This window comes from Saimiri boliviensis, chromosome 8 (assembly GCF_048565385.1).
Source record: "Saimiri boliviensis isolate mSaiBol1 chromosome 8, mSaiBol1.pri, whole genome shotgun sequence".
In the NCBI taxonomy this organism is placed as follows: domain Eukaryota; kingdom Metazoa; phylum Chordata; class Mammalia; order Primates; family Cebidae; genus Saimiri; species Saimiri boliviensis.
Window position 1 is genome coordinate 56,339,807 of NC_133456.1, and position 22,339 is coordinate 56,362,145.

A 22,339-nucleotide genomic window follows, 5' to 3' on the forward strand; every position below is an offset into this window, starting at 1 on the left:
ATTCTCCCAGCCATCAAGATAAGGTCTAGTCTTAACTAGAATTTGACCAACTTAGGTGATATCTAGGGTGCAGTGGAAGGGAATTTATAATTTATTTGGCTGAAGTTATGTATTTGCTAGCTTCAGAAGTGGTAGGTTATATTGTCCTAGCTGGTTCCTGATGGTACACAGGTGCTCAAGTAATCTCATGTTGTCCCTTGGGTGTTTGCCTCCAAGCATCTACCTAGGGCAGAGGTTCTCAACTCTGGCACATTAGAATTACCTGGGAAACTTTTACAAATATTGATGTCTACATTTGTAAAATGAGTTTCCTGGGGCAGGACCCAATAATCCAAGTTTTTAATTGAGGGTTTCTAATGTGTAGTTAGGATAGTAGCCATTTACCTAAAGCAGTGCTTCTCACACGGCAGGGTGTGTAAGGGGAGGGATTTTGTGTTTCCCACAGGGGTCATTTCTCAATGCTTGGAGCTATTTTTGGTTATCATAATTACTACTGAGAACTTTTGGTAATACTACTAGTATCTAGTTGGATAGTGCTAAACATCTTATAAAGCACAGGCATATCTCTTTTCCCCTAGACGCAGAATTACTTGGCTTAAAATGTTGATAGCATTAAGGTTGAGGACATTTGACATAGAGGGACAAGATGTTAGAACCAATTATTTATTTCCATCATATTCAGGCACACTGATAAGAAAACATATAGTATAGAACCATGGTTTTCGAGGTTTATTGTCCTTAAGAATTAACAGGGGTACCTGTTTAAGATGAAAGTTCCTGAAGCTTGACTCCCTGAAGTATAGATTCTTCCAGCCTGGTCATCTAGATGTTTATTCTGATGCAGGTGCTCCACAGACCATGCTTTGAGAAACACAGCCTCAGAATGCACAGAATTTCCTTCAATGTGTGCGTTCAGGTGTGAACCCAGGCAAAGTCCAGAAATAGCATCATGAAAGGCAGCATCTTGAGCCAGGAATGCAAGTCTCCTGGTGGAATTTCAGGCACCAGCCGTGGGTGTGGAGATATTTCAGGCTGCTAAAGCCCTGGCAGCTCTCCCCCTTGCTCCTTGCTGGGCTTGGTCTTGTAAAGACATGAAAATCCCAGCTAGTTCGTGATCTTCTCTTCTCCCAAGGAAAGATTTGTCTGAAGACAGTGTTACTGCTTCCAAAGCACCGAGGGAGCTCTGAGGGTTTTAGTGACATTCGTTTTCAAAGCTCTGAGAAGGTCGTTTCTATCCTGTCCATAATGTGAGATGATAGGGAAGGAAAATGAGATTCCCTCAGGAGTGTACAGTTTAGTCGAGTCGCCTCACGTAATCGTGAGCTGTGATGAGCTTGGTAGAGTCTGGTCTGAGCTTCTGGGAAGCTCTGTGGCCAGGCTGTTTATCTTTTCACTGCAGTGCCTGAATATAAAACCTGGGCACCAGACCCTGGCTGTCTGGGCAATTTGGGTATGGGACTGCAGACCTCACAAACTTCAGCCATCCACCCTGTCTCCCTGGGAGACCCTGGCATCTATCAAAGATAGAGCATTGCAAATAGACCTGCTGAGACCCGCACTGTAGCAGCTTCAGCAGAGGGAGCTGACTAAATGCCTCTTTCCTTTGCTGCTTACATTGTTTTGGCAGAGATTATCCTAAAAATAGCACAGCTCAGTCCTGCTCGGATGCCTTCTGCCTCATTTCTGCAGGGTTGTAAGATGTGTATTATTCTTCCACACTTGCTGTCTCATGGAAGAGGCAACATTTTGTGGAGGAGGAAAATGAAAAATCCTGGGCTTTGGAGGCAGAAGAATGCCTTTCAGTTCTGGCTCTGCCTCTGTCCAACCTCGTTTTCTTTTTCCATTTTTTTTTTTTTTTTTTTTTTTTTTTTTTTTTTTTTTTTGGTGACAGGCTCTTTCTCTGTCACCCAGACTGAGGGCAGTGGCCCATCACAGCTCACTGCAGCCTCAAATTCCCCGGCTGCAGTGTGATCCTCCCACCTCAGCTTCCAAAGTAGTTGGGAATACAGGTGTGCACTGCCATGCCTGGCTACTTTTCGTTACTTTTGGTAGAGACGGGGTTTCATCATGTTGCCCAAGCTGGTCTCAAACTCCTGGGCTCAAGTGATCCGCCCACCTTGGCCTCCCAAAGTGCTGAAATTATAGGCGTGAGCCACCATGCCCGGCCAGCCTTGTTTACTTTGGATAGGTCAGTTAACCCTGGTGAGGCCTAGCTTTACCAACTTGCCTATAAAATGGGCATATTGTAAGACCAATCTCATGGAATCATTTTGAAGGCTAAATCAGGTAAAGCATGTGTCAGCTCTTCAGTAAACAACATTATGAGCGTTCCCTATTCTGAGCAGACCATGCTGTCCTTCATCTAGATTATGGTTTAGGTGTCTTTGTTTAGCCCAATAACATCCCTGGTCTGCTGTAGGCAGCCTATGCTACAAAGTTAAATTCATTATATCTCTTCTTGTCTTTGATTAATAGCTGTCTTTTTCTGCTAGAATTCCACAAGGGCAACACAGTATCTACTGTTTACATATCTATGTGCCTTTACCTTTTAGCCCAGTGACGGGCTCAATAAATACTTATTAAGTAAACGAATGAATGAAATGTGGCCGGGCATGGTGGCTTATGACTGTAATCGCAATACTTTGGAAGGCCATGGCAGGAGGATCACTTGAGCCCAGGAGTTTGAAACCATCCTGGGAAATGTGGTGAGACCCTGTCTCTATGTAAAAAACTGAAAAAATTAGCCAGAGGTGGTGGTGTGTAGCTACCCCAGCTACTCAGGAGGCTGAGGAGGGAGGATGACTTGAGCCCAGGAGGTTGAGGCTACAGTGAGCTGTGATTGTGCCACTGTACTCCAGCCTGGGTGACTGAGCAAGACCCTGCCTACAAACAGCAAAGATTTTGAGGATGCCTCCTATGTGGTAGGATTTTGTCATTAGGAATTATTTGTTTACAAGAAATAGAAACCCAGGCAAACTAATGTGAACTGAAAGAAATAGCCAAGTCTGGAAGTACAGCCAGGTCTCCAGGGACTAGGTGAAAAATTGAAAAATCAGCACACTCAAATCAGCAAGTTCACTTGCCCAGACTCTCTTGCTCTCTTCCTACTTCCCTCTTCTCCTCTCATCTCCTCACATCCTCTCTGCAGTTAGTTTTATTCTTCTCTTCAGCTGCATACAGGCTCCTCTGCTTTGATCATACATGAGACCAGACCACCCCAGTCTCTCATTTCAAGCACTGGCTTTTACTTAGGAACCAGAGTCTCTGAGTCCCAAACCCAAATTTCTGAAAAATGATGAATGTCTTAGCTTAGGGGCAGAGTCAATTCCAGGTACAAGTAGATGATGTTGGGGAGATAGGGCAGTCCTCTGATCTGCCCTTCACTGCTCAGGGGCTCAGAGGGAGACCATGGATACATATCCCAAGAGGCAGGATTGGCGGCTGAGAGGTAATCATTGGTAAAGGCCCATCAACAGCACGGGCACAGTGCTGAGCACTGGGGTACCATTCATTTATTCCAGAAATGTTCTCTGGATGCCTACGGTGTAACAGCCACTGTTCCAGGTGCTGGGGATACAGCAGTAACAGGGAAGATGACAAGGATCCTGCCTTCCTGAGCCCTTATTTTACAATGCAAACAATTCCACATTCCAGCAAACAAGCACATGACCAAGAGAGCTTCTTTTCTCCATGTGGAGGAGAAATTAGCAACATGACATTGAGTGATAGGGCCAGGGGTCAGAAGGGTAATTTTGATTGCCACTTATTGTCCTGTTCTGTTATACTGGCCAAAAGTACTAAAAACAGTGTGAAAATTTGGTTCTTCTGTTTATAAAGAAGGGTGTTAGAGTAGAGTCCAGAATGTTCTTTGCAATTCTCCTTATGCTTGTCATGATGTGGGGGACAATTGGAGGCAAAGTACTTATTTTGGGACTGGAGAAGAGACAGCCAGGCCCTGGGACCGCCCTTTCTAACTTTTTTCGAACCTATCAAAACAGCTCTGAGTGGCTCAGAACATGCCGCACTGAGAGCCACCCACCTCTGATTGGGTTGGAGCCTGCCTAATACAGGCTTTGGGGAAAGTAGAGGGAGTGTAGTGGGTGGAGAGAGCTCACCTGTTCACTTCAACTTTAGGCCTCTTAGACTTTTCCCAACAAGTTTCCATGGAAAGGATGCAACTAACTTAAGAGCAGTTCCATCACCATCCTCTGAAATAACAACTGGCCGGGCGTGGTAGGTCACATATGTAATCCCAGCACTTGAACATGCTGAGGTTGGAGGGTTGCTTGAGCTCAGGAGTTCAAGACCAGCCTGGGCAACACATTGAGATCTGATCTTCACAAAAAATGAAGAAAAATTAGCCGAGTGTGATGGCATACACCTGCAGCCCCAGCTACTTGGGGGCTGAGGTGGGAGGATCCCTTGGGCCTGGGAGGTTGAGGCTGCAGTGAGCCATGATGACGCCATTGCACTCCATTATAGGTGGCAGAGCAAGACCCTGTCTCAAAAGAAAAGAAAAGAAAAGAAATAATGAAACAACAACAACTAATGCTTAACATGTGCTAGGCAATTTTCTAAAAGCCTTGCTTGCAGGCTGGGAGTAGTGGCTCATGCCTGTAATCTTAGCACTTTGGGAGGCCAGTGCGAGAGGATCACTTGAGCTTGAGAGTTCAAGACCAGTCTGGGCAACACAGTGAGACCCCCATCTCTATTAAAAAAGAAAAATAAAAAGCTTTGCATGCATTAATTCTCTTAACTTCTACAATTATACTGTGAAGTAGGTACTATTGTTATCCCCATTTTACAAGTGAGAAAATCACACAGAAATCTTTTATAACTTGCTCAAAGTCATGTGGTAGAAGTGGACTTCAATTCTAGGCATTTTAGCTCTAAAATCCATTTTTTTCTTATCAATAATGCCTTTTCCCAGGTGACTCAGAGCCCTATCACTTGTACATACAGGCTTTCATCAAAGTAAGTATTGAACAATGAAATGACTCCATCACGCTTACAATTTCCACTGAATTTTCTACTACATGCCATATGCATATCTGGTGCCTTTCATTTACAAAATTTATTAAAAAAATTTTTTTGAGACAGGGTCTCACTATGTTGCTCAGGCCGGAGTGCAGTGGTGCAACGTGTCTGATGTCTTTCAAGCTTCCTATTCAAATTCAGAAAAGGAGAGTGAACAACCTCTGATTTCAGGTCAAATACAGAATTTGTTTTTGTTTTTATTTATTTATTTATTGAGGCAGAGTTTTGCTCTTGTTGTCCAGGCTAGAGTGCAATGGTGCGATCTCAGCTCACTGCAACCTCCGCCTCCCAGGTTCAAGTGATTTTCCTGCCTCAACCTTCCATGTAGCTGGGATAACAGGCTTGCGCAACCATGCCTGGCTAATTTTTTTTTTTTTTTTTTTAAGTAGAGATGGGATTTCTCCATGTTGGTCAGGCTGGTCTTGAAGTCTCGACCTCAGGTGATCCACCCACCTCGGCCTCCCAAAATGCTGGGATTACAGGCATGAGCCACTACGCCTGGCCTTTGTTTTTATTCTTGCAACTCTTCTGTAAAACCATTATAGCCTGACACCTGCTGATGGGACAATGTGTTGTGTTATACTAGTCTTCATTTAGAGACAAGATTGTTCCCAGAGAGTACCCCTTGAGTGTGGAAGGTGAGAGCAAAGCATTAAATTGCTTAGCAAAAAATCCAACCCCTCAGTGGAATTTCAGGCATCAGCAAGTAGGTGGGGAAGTATTTGAGAGTACGGCAGCCTTTTTGATGCTTCAATATAGTTTGATGCACAATATGTGGTCTTTCTGCCTGGCTTTTTTTTTTTTTTTTTTTTTTTTTTTTTTTTTTTTTTTTTTGAGGCGGAGTTTTCGCTCTTGTTACCCAGGCTGGAGTGCAATGGCGCGATCTCGGCTCACCGCAACCTCCGCCTCCTGGGTTCAGGCAATTCTCCTGCCTCAGCCTCCTGAGTAGCTGGGATTACAGGCACGTGCCACCATGCCCAGCTAATTTTTTTGTATTTTTAGTAGAGACGGGGTTTCACCATGTTGACCAGGATGGTCTCGATCTCTCGACCTCGTGATCCACCTGCCTCGGCCTCCCAAAGTGCTGGGATTACAGGCTTGAGCCACCGCGCCCGGCTCTGCCTGGCTTCTTAGCGTAATATGTTTAAGTTTCATCTATGTTGTAGCATGTATCATTCTTTTTTTATAGCTCAATAATATTCCATTATATGCACATATGTTATTTTATTTATCTATTCATCAATTGATGGAAATTTGGGTTCTTTTTTTTTTTTTTTTTTGGCTATTATGAACAATGCTGCTTTAAACATGTACAAGTTTTAGTGTGGATGTTATGTTTTGAATTTTCTTGGGTAACTATGTAGGAATTGAATTGCTGGGTCATACATTAACTCTATGTTGAATATTTTGAGAAGCTGCCAATCTTTTTGCCAAAGTGGCTGTTCCACTTTACATTTGCAGCAGGGTAGGAGAGTTCTCATTTCTCTATAACCTAACCAACACTTGGCATTGTCCCTCTTTTTGGCTATGGGCAGGTAATTCTCACAGGCATTGAGTCCATAGGTTGTTATGCAAAGTGGCTTTTGTTTTATTGACCGAAGGAAAATCGAATTTATTTACCTATTTGTTTGTAGAGGGGCAGAGGGAAGAAGGGAGACCTGAGGACAGTCATGAGTTTTGTCACCCAACCTTGTCTAAGGAATTGATCTTGAGTCTCAGAGAAGAGAGGAGATATAATTAAGCCCAAGAAGTTCCTGAAGCCTGCTAAGATGCCACACCAGCAGGATACACTGGGACCCAAGTGACCAGGTTCAACAGCTTAGGGGGACCTTCCCCCATCCTGTGGGACAGCATGTAGGTGAGGTGCTGAGGGACATCAGCATAGCAGGACAGCGTTGCCACATGCCCACAGAAGCTTGGGAAGGATGTAGAGTCTGGGAGCCCTCATCAAATAGCTGCTAGGCAGTGGCTTCCAAGAAGAGGCCAGGATGCAAGAACATATGGTGACATGGTGAGTCCTGCTTTAGAAGCTGGGTCAGCAGGCGAGGAGCATGAACCTCTGACCCACAGGCCGGCAAACACTGGGACTGTGTACATAAACCTTATCTCAAAGGCCCCGTGCAAAGCAATGTTTTAATTTTATTTTTTTCTTCTAAAGAATGCTAGGCCTGACAATTGTATGGAACTTTGACTCTAATGAAGAAAGGGGTGATATGTGTGTCCATGATCTATTGAATCCTCATTTTTCCACCAAACCTGGTGTTTTTCATTACTGTTTTACAGACTGGACGAAAATAGATTTTGTGCCGTGTAAATGATTTTGAGTTTATGGTTTTTGGTGGGAAAACCAGGGCCGATCCCTCAGAGATGTTTTTGCCAGTCCATTAGCATGAGCTTCTTATTGATAAACCAATAAAGCATGCCCTGCCACTGTCTTGGAACAGAACCTCCTGATTCATCATTAATATTCAGGCAAAGCACCACTACATTCATCTGATTTTCCTCCCATAGTAATTGCTGTTTAATTTCTATTTTGTTAGCCAGATCAGTAAATCTTGGGAGATAGTGGTTCCAGGCATGTACTCGAAGAGCCTGCTAGGTCCTTTGAGGTTTGCAAGCTAATGATAGCTTCCAGTGAACAGCAAAACCTATTGTCACTTTTGGTGCATTTTGAACCCTAAGAAAAGCCCTGCACCTATCTTATTCAGGTCCCACGGCAACCCTGAAAGGTACAACTTGGTAGATATCTTTTGTTACAACCCATTGTAACTACCTGAGGAAACTGAGGCTTGAGAAGGGTAGTAAGTGATGAAAAAATGGGTCTTGGCCCTGATTCTCCCAACTCTAAGCAACACCTGTACAACATTCATAAAATATTAATAATGAATTTTATTTTATTTTTTTTTTGAGACAGAGTCTTGCTCTGTTGCCCAGGCTGGAGTGCAGTGGTGCAATCTGGGCTCACTGCAACCTCCACCTCCCTGGCTTAAGTGATTCTCATGCCTCAGCCTCCCAAGTAGCTGGGATTACAGGTATGCCCCACTATTCCCGGCTAATTTTTTTACAGGGTTTCACCATATTGGCCAGGCTGGTCTTGAGCTCCTAACCTCAGGTGATCCACCTGCCTTGGCTTCCCAAACTGTGAGCCACCACGCTCAGCCTAATAATGAATCTTGTCAGATGGCTTTATTGACTTGATTTGTCAAATCAGTTCTGTCCCCTATTTCACCACTGCTCCAAAGAGCCAGTGGGTAAAAATACTGCTTGAGAAGCTTATGCTCAGAGCCAAAACACTGTCAAGATGACTGATCAATTCCTTTAAAATAAAGTTCTGCTCAAGCAGAGCAGTTTTAAAAGTCAGATGCGAATGTGTGAAGGGGATGCATCTATTCCCGAAACACCTGGCCTCCCCTCCCCTGCAATATTGCCAATGAATTATTCTATGTGCACAATAATCTGTGACAAAACTTGAATTGACGTATTGGCTTAATACACGATTATGAAAATTACTGGTAATTAAAGGGGCCAGGATGGTGGCTCATGCCTGTAATCCCAGCACTTTGGAAAGCTGAGGCTGGTGGCTCACTGAATGTCAGGAGTTTGAGACCAGCCTGGCCAAAATGGTGAAACTTCATCTCTATTAAAACACAAAAATTAGCTGGACATGGTGGTGCACACCTGTAATCCCAAATACTGGAGAGACTGGGGCAGGAGAATCGCTTGAACACGGTTGGCTGAGGTTGCAGTGAGTTCAGATTATGCCACTGCACTCCAGCCTGGGCAACAGAGCAAGACTCTGCCTCACAAAAAAAAAAAAAAAAAAAAAAAAAAAAAAAGGGCCAGGCACGGTGGCTCAAGCCTGTAATCCCAGCACTTTGGGAGGCCGAGGTGGGTGGATCGCGAGGTCAGAAGATTGAGAGCATCCTGGTCAACATGGTGAAACCCTGTCTCTACTAAAAATACAAAAAAAATTAGCTGGGCATGGTGGTGCATGCCTGTAATTCCAGCTACTAAGGAGGCTGAGGCAGGAGAATTGCCCGAACCCAGGAGGCGGAGGTTGCAGTGAGCCAAGATTGTGCCATTGCACTCCAGCCTGGGTAACAAGAGCGAAACTCCGTCTCAAAAAAGAAAAAAAAAGTAATTAAAGGGAACACTTATCTGAATTAGTTGACAAAACTGAATGTATTCAAGAGCTCTTCGTTTTCTTTCCCCTCCTAATTGTTCCCTCTGGCTGTCACAGCTTTTAATGATTTGTTATCCATATATTAAATAAGCTGATTCAGTCTAGGTATTATTGGGTGGTTGCAGTTACCAAAAGGATAGATAAAGATCCTTTTTTCTGGTTGTTAAAAAAATAACTTCTTTAATATTGGACTTGTTTCTTAAAACTGCCAATTTGCTCTACGATTGATGGTTGCCTGGAAAGTGGTGACCAACTTTTTCCCCATGGAATCAGCATTAATTGGATTTGAGCTGCAGCAGGAGAGTCAAGGTTAGATATCTGAAATTTTCCTGATTGCAGACTGCTACATTATATAAAGAATCTTCTTTCATTTTTCTTTCCTCTTTCCCTCCCACCAATCTTGACCCTCACCCCCCTAGGAAATGTGATCTAGAAATGGTGAGCCATAGAAGCAACAGAAATAATGGGAAATCCACTAGAAATATTTCTCTGTCTATTAATGAATCTAGGGTCAAGTCTGGGAAATGTTTGGAATCTGTCACTGCATAGGTCTCATGAGGTATAGATACTTCTATTAGAAGTTAGAGAGTTCAGGTAAACTAGGAAAATGCGACTCCAAATTCATGTCTTTTCTTCATTGAGAGGGTTTTGGTTTGCCTAAATTGTCTGGATGACTGACATAATATTTTTCAATCATATCTGTGCATTCATCTGTGAGCAACATGCATTTGCCTTTGATATCCCAGGTATTCAGGTAAATATTCATGGTGCAGAGAGACACACAGTCCCTGACTTCAGGACCTTCCACTGTTCACCCCTCAAGCCATCTCACCAACCCACACACTAAGATGAAGACAGACCCAAAAAGGAGACAGTTCCATATGACAGCTGTTTTGAAAAGAAAAATGAATGATGGTGTGATAGTGTCATAGCTGCTCTTGGGGAATTCATGGAAGACTTGTAGAGCGTGTTAGTATGCTTGGGTTGCCATAACAAAGTACTGCAGACTGAGTGGCTTCAACAACAGAAATTGATTTTCTCACAGTTCTGGAGCCTAGAAATCTGAGATCATGACATCGGCAGGATTGGTTTCTCCCAAGGCCTCTCTCCTTGGCCTGTAGATTGCCATCTTCTCCCTGTGTCTTCATGTGGTCTTCCCTCTGTGCATGTCTGTGTTCATCCAAATCTCCTATCATCAGGAAATCAGTCACCTAGGATTAGGGACCACCCAGATGACCTCATTTTACCTTACCCCTTTTTAAGCCCATCTCCAAATAGAGTCATATTCTGAGGTCCTGGGGGAGAGGATTTCAACATGAATCTTTTTGTGTGTGGTTTGGGAGTCACACAACTGAGCCAAAAACACAGGAGAAGTGACCGCTAAGCTGGGACATGGAGAAAAAGCAGAATTTAGTGTGCCAGAGGCACCCATGTATCAAGGCCTGGAAGTGAGAGAAAGTGGTCCACGCAGCAAACTGCAAGCATTTTGGGATGAGTAAAGTCTAGATGTAATGTAGAAAGCAAGAAGATTTGAGGCTAGAGCTCTGAGAAGGGCTGCATCATGGAGGTCCTTGTCATCTGAGTTAAAGATGGGACAATAAGCACATGGAAGAATTTTAGGCAAGAGGATCATACTTAAATTACTAACATCTAAAGACCACTGCTGGGTGCATGAATGCTTAGCATGAGCCCTGCTGAAGCAATCTCATGGCTGTCACCACTCATAGAGGAACATGAATTGTGGAGGTGGTGAGGATAAGAATATTCCCTGCACACAGAGGTGAAGTTATGAAAACTCTTTCATATAGGTGCTCCCATTTAATCCTCACGAATTCACAGCTGAGAAAGCTTAGGCTCAGAGAGATGGAGGGACTTGCTTCATTAAGGCCACAAAGCCAGCAAAGGGCCAGCCTGGATTGGACTTCTGGCCTTTTTTCACCTTTCACCCTGGCTCTTTCTAGGAAATCAGCCTCCTTTCTGAGGAATGAACCACATCTCTAGGTTGTCTTCCGAGAAGCCTTGCAGTGCGTATTTCTTTGTGATGTCCTTGACATCCTTGTTAAAATGTTCACTCTTTTAATGAGGAAAAAAGCTGCTATTTGAGAAGCATTTACTACCATAATTACAGCCACTATTTGGTAAAGTTGAGTGAGAAAACCCCAATGACTTAAAAGGCAAGCCACGTTTCATGTGCCACAATCTGTAGGGGGGCCAGCATTTGATGGAAAATGGTTTGATGGAAACTTTTCTGTTGTCATTTCAAAAGAGATAGACATGTTGCAGAGAAACGCTGTGAAACACTCATATATTTTTCTCATTATTGGGTTGTTTTTCCAACCACTTTAATGTGCTATCTTCTCATCTTTTTCCCCCATTCTTTGTCATAACCTTTCTCCCATAGGGCTAGGGGCTGTCTGGACTCTGGATACCATTAGTAATATCACATTTCTTTCATCTCTGTTGTCTGCACCTTTGCAGTCCCCACAACTGTTTTGTCTAAGACAGACCAAGAAATCATTCTCATTATGATCTCATGACTTCTACACGTCAATTAGGACCAGAAGAGGAGATGGTAGTGATTCTGTCTAGGCCTAGCCAGCCTGAGAAAGAGCTCAGATTGCTACAGTGCCCACCTCCCTCCTCTTTACTGTCTTTATGATCTATCCCACTTTGCAACCCACTGTCTCCAAGTCCTCTCTGCCTTGACCAAAGTCTGATTGAACCCAGTGATGAATCTGAAGTTTTGCATGACAATTTGTGGTAGTAATTAATATCCTAACAATCATTCATTTAGAGCAATGGTTCTCACCTGGGGGTGCTTTTGTGCCCCAGGGAATATTTGGAAATGCCTGGAAACATTTTGTTTGTTACATCTGTGGGAAAGAAATGTTAATAACATCTAGTCCGTAGAGGCCGGGGATGCTGCTAAACATCCTTTAATGCACAGGGACGTCCCCATAGTAAAAAATTAGCTGGCCCAAAATGTCAATAGCGTTGGGGTTGAGAAACGCTAATTTAAACAATACTTTAAAATTATATTCCAGGACTTATTGTAGAAATATGATTCTGTAATAAATAGGACCTTTGCCCTCTAAAATTTCATTATCTAGAGGGAGCATATATCATTTAGAATTTTTCCAGCTGCAATTAACAAGATACCCAAAGAATTTCCTAAAGATACTTGAAGTTTTCTCATGTAACAAACATCTGGAAGTAAGCTATTTTAGGATTGCTTAATTGGACAACTCAACAAGGTCAGGTGTCTGGGTGAGCTTCCACAGAATATTTTTGTCTTTCCTTTCATGGTTGCAAAATAGCTGCCATAGCTCTATTCTAGCAAATAGCTCCCAAAGCAGGATGGATGAAAGGCATAAGTGATCTCTTCTGATATATCCATGTTTTTTAATGAGGGAGAAAAATCCTTTCCAGAAGCCCTCCAATGTCCAGTAGGCTTTCTCTTATATCCTACAGGTCAGAATTGGATACCCGCCTATTCTTAAGCCATTAAGGGAAAGTTTAGAATAAGATTACCATCAACGACTTGGACTAGGGGTCAGCAAACATTTTCTGTAAAGGGCGACATAGCAAATATTTTAGGCCTTGCATGCAATATATGATCTGTGTTGTACATTCTTCTTCTTTCAGTTTGTACAACCTTTAAAAATGTAAAAACTATTCTTAGCTAATGAGCTACATGAAAATAGGCCATGGGCCATAGTTTGCTGACCCCTGGAGAAACGGCTTTCTAACACCTGTGCAAAATCAGGGTTCTCTTAGCAACTCAGTTATCATGGTAGTAACCAGATCTGCCGCAGAAGGGTGCACAAGTAAAAGGTAATTATAACACAGTGGGACAAGTGAGATGACAAGGATGCATGGAAGAGCTTGTGGTAGCCAGCCTTCAAGATGCTCCCAGTGATCCATGCCTCTAGCATTTGTGCCTTTGAATCAGTTTAGTTTCTTGGACCAACAGAAATGACGGTATGTGACCTCAGAGACTATATCCTGAAAGACATTGCCACCTCTACTTCAGTCTTATGGATTGCCCATTCTAGGGGTTATGTGGCTGCCATATTGTGATGACACTTAAGTGGCCTGTGGAGGCCCACACAGTGAGAAACTAAGGCTTTTCATCAACGCCCAGCTTCAACTTGCCAGTCATGTGAGTGAGCAGCCCTGGAAGCAGATTCTCTAGTCCTAGACAAGCTTTCAGTTGACTGCAGTGCTGGCTGCTATCTTGACTTCAACCTCACGAGAAACTTTGAGCCTGAACTACTCAGCTAAGCTGCTTTAGGATTCTTGACTCACAGGAGCTATGAGATAATACATATCTGTTATGTTAAGCTCCTCAGTTTTAAGGATGATTTTTAGTGCAGCCATAGATAATGAATAGAGAGGTTCCTTGGAAGATAAGAATGCCTTAGTGTCCAGGCTCTTAGAATGGCATCTTTAGATACTAGTGAGACAGTGAGGTATAGGGGTGGGGGTGATGGGGAAACAGCTGGCTAGGATTTGGTAAGCCTGGGACCTCTAGTTCATTTGTGAAGGTGAAACAAACTAATTTACTTCTTTAGACATCATACGCAAATCTTGGGAATGAGAGGATGAACAACTGTCAGAAAAATGAAACTATCAAAAGCATATGGAATAACCTATATGCTGTGATATGAGGCTAAATTCTATTTTCTCTAAAGTAGTATGTAATTTGCCTTTTCCTCCATTGATCTTGAAAAGCAAAATACAGAAAAATCCCTAGTGCCTGGAGAGGTTAGACAGGAGTCCAAGTGTCCAACGTTAGGAAAAACAACGTGCAAGGAGTGGTAATTCAGGACCAAGGACAGCAACTTAATTCCCTCCCCCGCACCCCACCCCGCCTATTCCCCAACAATCCCATCCTCACCCCATAGGCAATTTTGGGTTTAGTATATACTTTCCAGCATCCAGAAATATATTCTCTGATATATAAAATTAGAAGAGTTGAATTATATTTAAAACAGCTTTAATATTCTGTAAATTCGTGATTCTGGGTTATTTGCTCTGTTCTCAAAGCCCTATCAAATGCCTTCAGTTTCTCCCAATGCAGAAGATCAGTCCTGTGTATCAGGTGAACATAGAATTGAAGGTGACATACTGAACCGACATCAGTTTACTAGAGAAAGAAGACAAGCAAAGGGTGCTAATTTATTTCTTTTTATTTGGCTCCCTTTACTACTGTGTGCTATCATTTGCCAAGCCCTGCAGGAGATAAAGGAGACGAAGTAGCAGATTTTTCCTTCAGAAAGTTTGCAATCTAGAGAGAGAATGACAAAGACTCAAACAACTCTCCTTGCTGCATTTCTTTTTCCTCCTTTAGTTGGACACTCTACTTGTCCCTTAAATAAGACAGACTCTCAGAGAAGGATCTTGTAACAGATAGTTTTACTTTGATGTGAATTTAATTCATTGTGCTACTGTACAATTTACACCTGACCTGTCTTTTGGAATGGAAGGCTTAATTTTCTGGTAAAGAGATTTGAGGCATTAACAGATATTTTTTAATTTGGTCAAATTCACCATTAAAGTTTCTTCATCTGCAAAATGGGGCTATCAATATTGGCACTGCCTATTTGTAGCTTTTGTCAGCTTAGCACTCTCTTTACATTGCTGAATGAGTATCCCCAACCCTAATTCCATGTGGCTGTGGTTGGACTGTCAATCATGTCCAGTGCCTGGCCATTGGAATGGCCATAGACCTGAGCCTGGCCAATGATGGTGATATGGTTTGACTGTGTCCTCACCCAAATCTCATCTTGAATTGTAGCTCCCACAATTAGCATGTGTTGTGGGAGGGCCCAGTAGGAGGTAGCTGAATCATCGGGGTGGGTCTTTCCTGTGCCGTTCTCATGATAGTGAATAAGTCTCACAAGATCTGATGGTTTTATAAAGGGGAGTTTCCCTACACAGTTTCTCTTCTCCTGTCTGCCACCATGCGAGACATGCCTTTCACCTTCCGCCACGATCATGAGGCCTCCCTAGCCATGTGGAACTGTGAGTCCACTAAACCTCTTTTTCCTTGTAAATTACCCAGGCTTGGGTATTAGTCCACTTATCAGCAGTGTGAAAATAGACTAATACAGATCATAAATGGTTCTATTGTTCATAGAGACTGGTTTAAGGAAAGGACACATGGCCAAAGTAGGGCCACTTAGACTCTTTCCACATGATCTGATGTCCACTTCATCTGGCCTTGCAATCTGCAAGGGTGATGTAAGCTTTAGCTGCCTGTGGGAAGTCATCTGCAACAGGAGAAAATGACACTAACATGTTAAATTTAAAAGAAAAAGTGAAGCCAAGACACAGGGAAAGGAGCAAGAGAGAATGAGATAGAATTATAAGAGAGAGGTAGTTTGGCTTCTGGATGTAGCCAGACCTGAATGTAGAACACTTTATGTAAGCCAATAAACTCCCTTTTATGCTTATGCATGTTTAAGACATGCTTCTTTCACTTTCAACCACAAAAACTAATATAATAACTATAAGAGTTATTATAAGGACCAAGTAAAATAAGATTTTTGAAAGCCCTATGCAAAAGCTGCAGTAATGTTCTCTGGGAGCTAACACTTGAATCTCTCTACATGTCTCTAAGTGCTTAATAAATATTATTTCATTCCATTCTGTCCTGCAACCATAATGCCCTGATGATGGGGAAAATCTTCCATTTTCTTTCCTTCGACATTAAGCTAATGCATTTCATCTAGTAATTTTCTCAACAAACTAAATAATAAACTGAAAGATCTCTGTGTTATTTCAATGTGGGTTAAAAATATATAGTTACTCAAAGCTGGAAACCACCAGCTTTTTGCATTACTTTATAGGAAGAACCTTCAGGGAACCACTACTCCTGCAATGTTTTGTTAAATGGCAGTGAAATGGCTGCAGTTGTGGGTATTAGAAAACTTTGCTATTGCAGTCCTTGACTTTATCTTCACTAAGATAAATCCATTGTAGCAACATTCTTGAAATTCTGAGGCAGGATAAAAATTTTTGTTTTAAAATGAATGTTTTTCTTCTTTTTTGGTTCTTTAGAAAGTCTTGCCTTTATAAGGCATTTTTAGAAAGTCTTAGAGCTTTGACTTATGGTCAGAACTGTAATTACTTTTAGTTTTTTCGCAAACTTGAAATATGACTCCTAGAAACATGAGACTTTGTCTTTCCTCCAAAAGTAAGCTTGTGTTTGGAATACAATTTAGAGATGTTGAAGATTTACTGCTTTAAGTGAAAGCAGGGGCCGAGGCAGGGTCTAAAAGTTGGGTACATGTAAGCTTCCAGCTCATAGAGGTAGTTTGGGACTCTCCCTCAAGGAACCATTTAGTTTAGCAATTTCTAAAAATTGATGGATAGCCATGTAGGTTTTCCTGATAAGGTATTTAATAATTGAAAAACTGGCCAGGTATGGTGGCTCACGCCTGTAATCCAAGTCCTTTGGAAGGCCAAGGTGGGAGGATGACTTGAACCTAGGAGTTCAAGACCCACTTGAGCAATAGAGCAAGACCTGGTCTATACAAAACATTTTTCAAAAATTAGCTTGGCATGGTGGTGTGTGCCTGTAGTCCCAACTACTTGGGAGGCTGAGGCAGGAGGATCACTTGAACTCAGGTGTTCGAGGTTGCAGTGAGCTATAATCGCATTACTGCTATCCAGCCTGGGTGACAGAATAAGGCCCTGTGTCTAAAAGAAAAGAAAATCCTGTTTTTTTCTCGGACATTTGACTTTTGGTTTCCTAGATTTGCATTATTATGCATGGCCAGAGTATGTTCTTAAAAATCTTTTAAGTAGTCACTAAGTAGTTCGTACTTGCTCAAGTTAAATATCCAGAAACTGAACTTAGTGCGTTATTAGATTTACCGAAGCCTCAAATTCAGTATGAATTTACTATGCTGGTTCTGTCTCAGTTGGACCAATCCCTCACCTGTTTGGGCTCTGCACTTGCCATTTCCTCTGCCTTGAAGTGCAGTCTCCGAGTGCTTCACACAGTTGGCTCCATCTCCTCACTTTGGTGTCAGCTCAGCTGACTCCCCTGTACCACCCCATCTAAAATAGCCACCAGCCATTCTTGGTTACCTTACTCTGTTTTATTTAGTATGTTGATTTTTCGTGTTTATTGTTGGTTTCACCCTTAGAATTTCAGCTCCATGACAAGGGCCTGGTTGATCTTGTTCGTAGCTATGTCACCAGTGCCTAGAAACAATATCAAATGCATGCTAGGCACTCGATAAATCTTTGTTGGATTAAAAAACCTGGCTAGCTTCTAAGCAACTTCACATACTAGCATGCAGATATTAGGCTTTTTTGCTTTTGTTTTTGTTTTTAGTTTTTGAGACAGAGTCTTGCTCTGTCACCAGGCTGGAGTGTAGTGGCGTGATCTTGTCTCACTATAGCCTCCACCTCCTGGGTTCAAGTGATTCTCCTGCCTCAGCCTCCAGAGTAGCTGGGATCACAGGCACATGCCACCACGCCTGGCTAAATTTTGTATTTGTAGTAGAGATGGGGTTTCACTGTGTTAGCCAGGATGGTCTCAATCTCCTGACTTCGTGATCTGCCCGCCTTGGCCTCCCAAAGTGCTGGGATTACAGGCGTGAGCCATCACACCCAGTGATATTAGTTTTTTTTTTTTTTTTTTCTTTACTGAACATTAGGAGGAACTATGGTGTGATGCTGCTGAATTAAAAAATGATCGCGAATTAAAAAAATATTTTAGAGACACAAATCAAGAAGAGATGTTATTCACTTGGAATTTATAGGTATCTTTAGAGATCCATGAACCCCTTGAAATTATATGTATATTTTTCTGGGGAGAAAAGCAGTCATATTCCTCAAACTTCTAATGGGATGGGCTGAGGCTGACTTGCTGCTTATCCAGGCGTCCCCAAACTTTTTACACCGGGGGCCAGTTCACTGTCCTTCAGACCATTGGAGGGCCGCCACATACTGTGCTCCTCTCACTGACCACCAATGAAAGAGGTGCCCTTTCCTGAAGTGCGGCGGGGGGGCCGGATAAAGGGCCTCAGGGGGCCGCATGCGGCCCACGGGCCATAGTTTGGGGACACCTGATCTAGACTGACTCTAACCCAATTCTGCTGCGCAAAATCACATACTTGGACAACCAGTATTTTTGCCTTGCAAGCTTGGGCACCTTGCATTCAGGTTCCAAGCAAGTTCCAAATTAAGCACTTGTATTGCCTTTATGGTTTTATGATAATCTATTAAAGAAATATTTGAAACCACTTAGGTACCTAAGCAGCTTGTGTAAGATCTGCAAAAATCGAGCAGGAAATATATTTTGAAAACTTTGCTAATTTCTCTGCGGTCCAAAACTGTCCATGGTTTTATGCCTCAGGTATGACTGAGGCATTTCCACATAATTTGCTTCTAATGTCAATCCTGTAGATACCTAAGATTTCACACTCTGGAATCAAATAGATTTATGTTCGAATATAGGACCAATCACTTTGTGTCTCTATGCACAGACCACTAATCCTCACTGGACCTCAGTTTCAGCATCATGAAATGGCACACCATCACACTTACAGAATTGTGATGAAGAGCACATGGATCCCAAGCACTGTTGTAGCTGCTTTATATATACTAACTCAATTTTAATAGAATCCTCCTAAGACTCTACAAGGTATGTCACCTAAGAATCATTACCATTTTATAAATTGAGAAACAGGTTCTGAGGAGTTCAGTCACTTGACCAAAGACACACAGCTATTAAATATCCTTGCAGAATTCTAACTGCTACTCCGTCCATCTGTAATCCCACAGCGCCTGACACATGTAGTGCCTGCAGCCCAGCACACAACAAGCATTTAATAGACGTGATTATTGTTTCATTGAAAACATTGCTTTGTGTTAGAATAGGTGGCAGCAGAGCTATCCCCACCGTGGTCTAATTTCTGAAGACATTATGAATATTTTACTTTTGTGGACCGGATGTTGCATGGGTAAACCGAGATTGGAATACAATGTTTTTGTAAAAAATTTCTCTTAGTCCTTGGTGACAGTGACAAATGTGAGTGGGGTCCTCACATCTGGTTTTGTGGCATGATTTTGGTTATGATGCCGGCTGCTTGTTCTAGTCAGATTCTCCAGTTATCCCTATCTGTTATTTGGTCTCTTGGACAATATCCTTTTAATAAACCTTCCACTACTTTTTAAATTTTCTTAAACATGTTCTGTTGCTTGCAGTGAAAGACCCTGAGATTTTTCTTTTCTTTTTCCTTTTCTTTTCTTTTCTTTTTTTTTTTTTTTTTTTTGAGATAGAGTGTCACTCTGTCACCCAGGATGCCATGCAGTGGTGAGATCTTTGCTCACTGCAATCTTGGCCTCCTGGGCTTAAGTGATTCTCATGTCAGCTTCCTGAGTAGCTGGGGCTACAGGCACACATCACCATGCCTGGCTACTTTCTGTATTTTTAGTAGAGATGTGGTTTTGCCATGTTACCCAGGGTTGTCTCGAACTCCTGGCCTCAAGTGATCTGCCTGCCTAGGCCTCCCAAAGTATAGGGATTACAGGCGTGAGCCACTACACTCAGCCCTGAGATTTTCCTTTCAATTGTTCTTTAAATTTTTATAGAGCAGCTTACTATGTGCCAGAAACTGGAAATATAGCAAGTAATCACACAGAAAATATCCCTACTCTCATGGAGCTTTTGTGAAGATAGTGCTACTCTTCCCTGTTTTCCTCTAAAGTTGTCTTTTTTGCTGGTTAAATATTCTCAGCTCTTTCAACCTTTCCTAGGCTACAGTCTTATTCCGTCGACATCTTGGCCCCCTTCCCCTGATGCTTATAGGTTGATAGAGTATTTGTGAGTAATCTTATGTAGTAAGTGCTAGAAACTCAATCAAATTAGATTAAGGGGAAAAAAGCCAGGCACAGTGGCTCACACCTGTGATCTTAGCACTTTGGGAGGTGGAGGCAGGAGGATTACTTGAGCCCAGGAGCTCAAGACCAGCCTGAACAACATGGCAAAACCCTGTCTCTACAAAAAATACAAAAATTAGCCAGGTGTCATGTCATGCACCTATAATTCCAGCTACTCAACAGGATGAGGTGGAAAGATTGCTTGAGCCCAGGCGGTTGAGGCTGCAGTAAGCCATGTTTGCTTTAGCCTGGGCCAGTCAAAAAAAAAAAAAAAAAAAAAAAAAAGGCCAGTCACCATGGGATTACAGTCACACCTGTAATCCCAGCACTTTGGGTGGCTGAGGTGGAAGATCATGAAGGTCTGGAGTTCAAGATCAGCCTGGCCAACATGGTGAAACCCCATCTCTACTGAAAATATAAGAAGAGAGAGAGAGAGAAAGAAAACAAACAAATTATCAGTTCAGGAAACTAAAAATTCTAGGGTAAACCTACTTCAGGCAAGACTGATCAGGACTATATACTTGTGTGCTGGGGCTGCCATAGCAAAGTGCCATAGCCATAGCCTCGCTGGCTTAAACAACATTAACTTATTGTCTCGAAGTTCTAGAATCTGGAGATCAACGTGTCACCGGGGTTGGTTTCTTTTGTAGCTGTAGGGGATCATCTGTTTTTGCCTCTCTTTCTGGCTTCTGGTAGTTTACTGACAATTTTTGGTGTTCCCTGGCATGCAGCATCCTCCAAATGCTGCCTTCCTGTTCACATGGTGTTCTCCCTGGATGCATGCCTCTGTGTCCAAATTTTCCCTTTCTATGAAGACACCAGTCATAATGGATGAGGAGCCCACCCTAGTGACTTCATCTTAACTAATTACATCTATAAGGATCCAATTTCCAAATAAGGTCACATTCTGAGGACCGAAAGGTTAGGGCTTCAACATATGAATTTGGAGGCAGACACATTTCAACCCCAGCAGGTTCCAACAGTGTTATCAGTAATCTTTTTCTCCATCTGTTGGCTCTGCTCTCTGTGTTTACTTCATTATTGTTCAGGCGTTCCAAATCATGATATGCTATCAGCATCTCCACAATCAGAGATAAGCCTTTTTTGTCCAGTTATATAAAAAAAAAAAGTCCTAGAATTGTCTGTGGCTGTTCTGACTTGGATCACATACCTATCACTGACCCGATGCCTGGCCAGGGATTGGAAGATTTGGATTTGCCAGCCCTGGGTCACATGCTTTCCCCAGGAGCTAGGGTTTAGGTCAGTTCTACCTGAATAATGTAGATTGAGAGTAGAGGTGGGGTGGTGGTCCACAGAAGAAAAGTAGGGTACTGCTACCAGCAGAGGCCTCACGTAAGTAGACAAAAGCTGACCACTACAGTCCTGCAGGTAACACCGTTCTGCTAGCTTGGTGCCACCTAGGCTCCTCAGCCGGGATGGATGTTTAAACTTGTTAGGCTTCCTTTGTCTTCACTTGCTTAAACTTACATCATCTGTAAGGTGCCTTGCAGATGTGGGATTTTGCGATTCTCTTTGATGATGTACTAAAACTTCCTTTCCCCTCCTTGCGTAGCATTTGATCCAAATAAAGACCAATTATATAAAAGAACATAATTTCCTTTGGTTCAAATGGAGTGAGTTTTAGTGGGATTTGATTTGCATTCCTCATAGTGACACAGTGTCTCTCACCTGGCACTACGTCTTGATAAGAATAACATGAAAGCCTAATAAAGACACTGGTAGAATGGGCTTGCTTAAAACATTAAGTAGCTGAAGACAGATAGGATGCTCCTATTCAGTATTCCTCAAAATAAGACTTATTTAATTCTTCTATGATAGACAGTTCCTGCCTGATGAACGGCTCTCTCCAGAAAATTCAGGGTTCCCTCCAATTCCTCATCAGAGATAAGCCCTAGCTTGGGAAGTGGTACCTAAGTTTACAGAGCTCAGAACACCCATATCTCCCTACTTTTGCATTTATATCCGTATTTCCATTTTGCACCAAACTTTCTAGAAGCTCACTTATTCATGTGACAAGACTCTCATGAGAAAAAGAGACATTGTGCCTTAAGCACTTATTACTATTCATCATTATTTCTAATGAAGTCCAAAATGAAATGATGTCAGGCTTATGAAAATGCACTATGAAAAGTCACAAAAGATTGCTAAGCAGAGAATGCCACTTGAAGCTCTAAAGATGTAGGCAATACAGCTTGG

At 42.4% G+C, this 22,339-nt stretch overlaps 1 long non-coding RNA gene across 1 annotated transcript in view; it reads right to left on the reverse strand.

Moving 5' to 3' along the window:
* Positions 1-649: 649 nt before the first annotated feature.
* Positions 650-22,339, reverse strand: part of LOC141585386 (uncharacterized) — a 43,771-nt gene continuing 22,081 nt past the window's right edge. The window contains exon 2 of the long non-coding RNA XR_012518812.1: positions 650-4,498. This is a non-coding gene — a long non-coding RNA (uncharacterized LOC141585386). The remainder of the gene's footprint in view (positions 4,499-22,339) is intronic.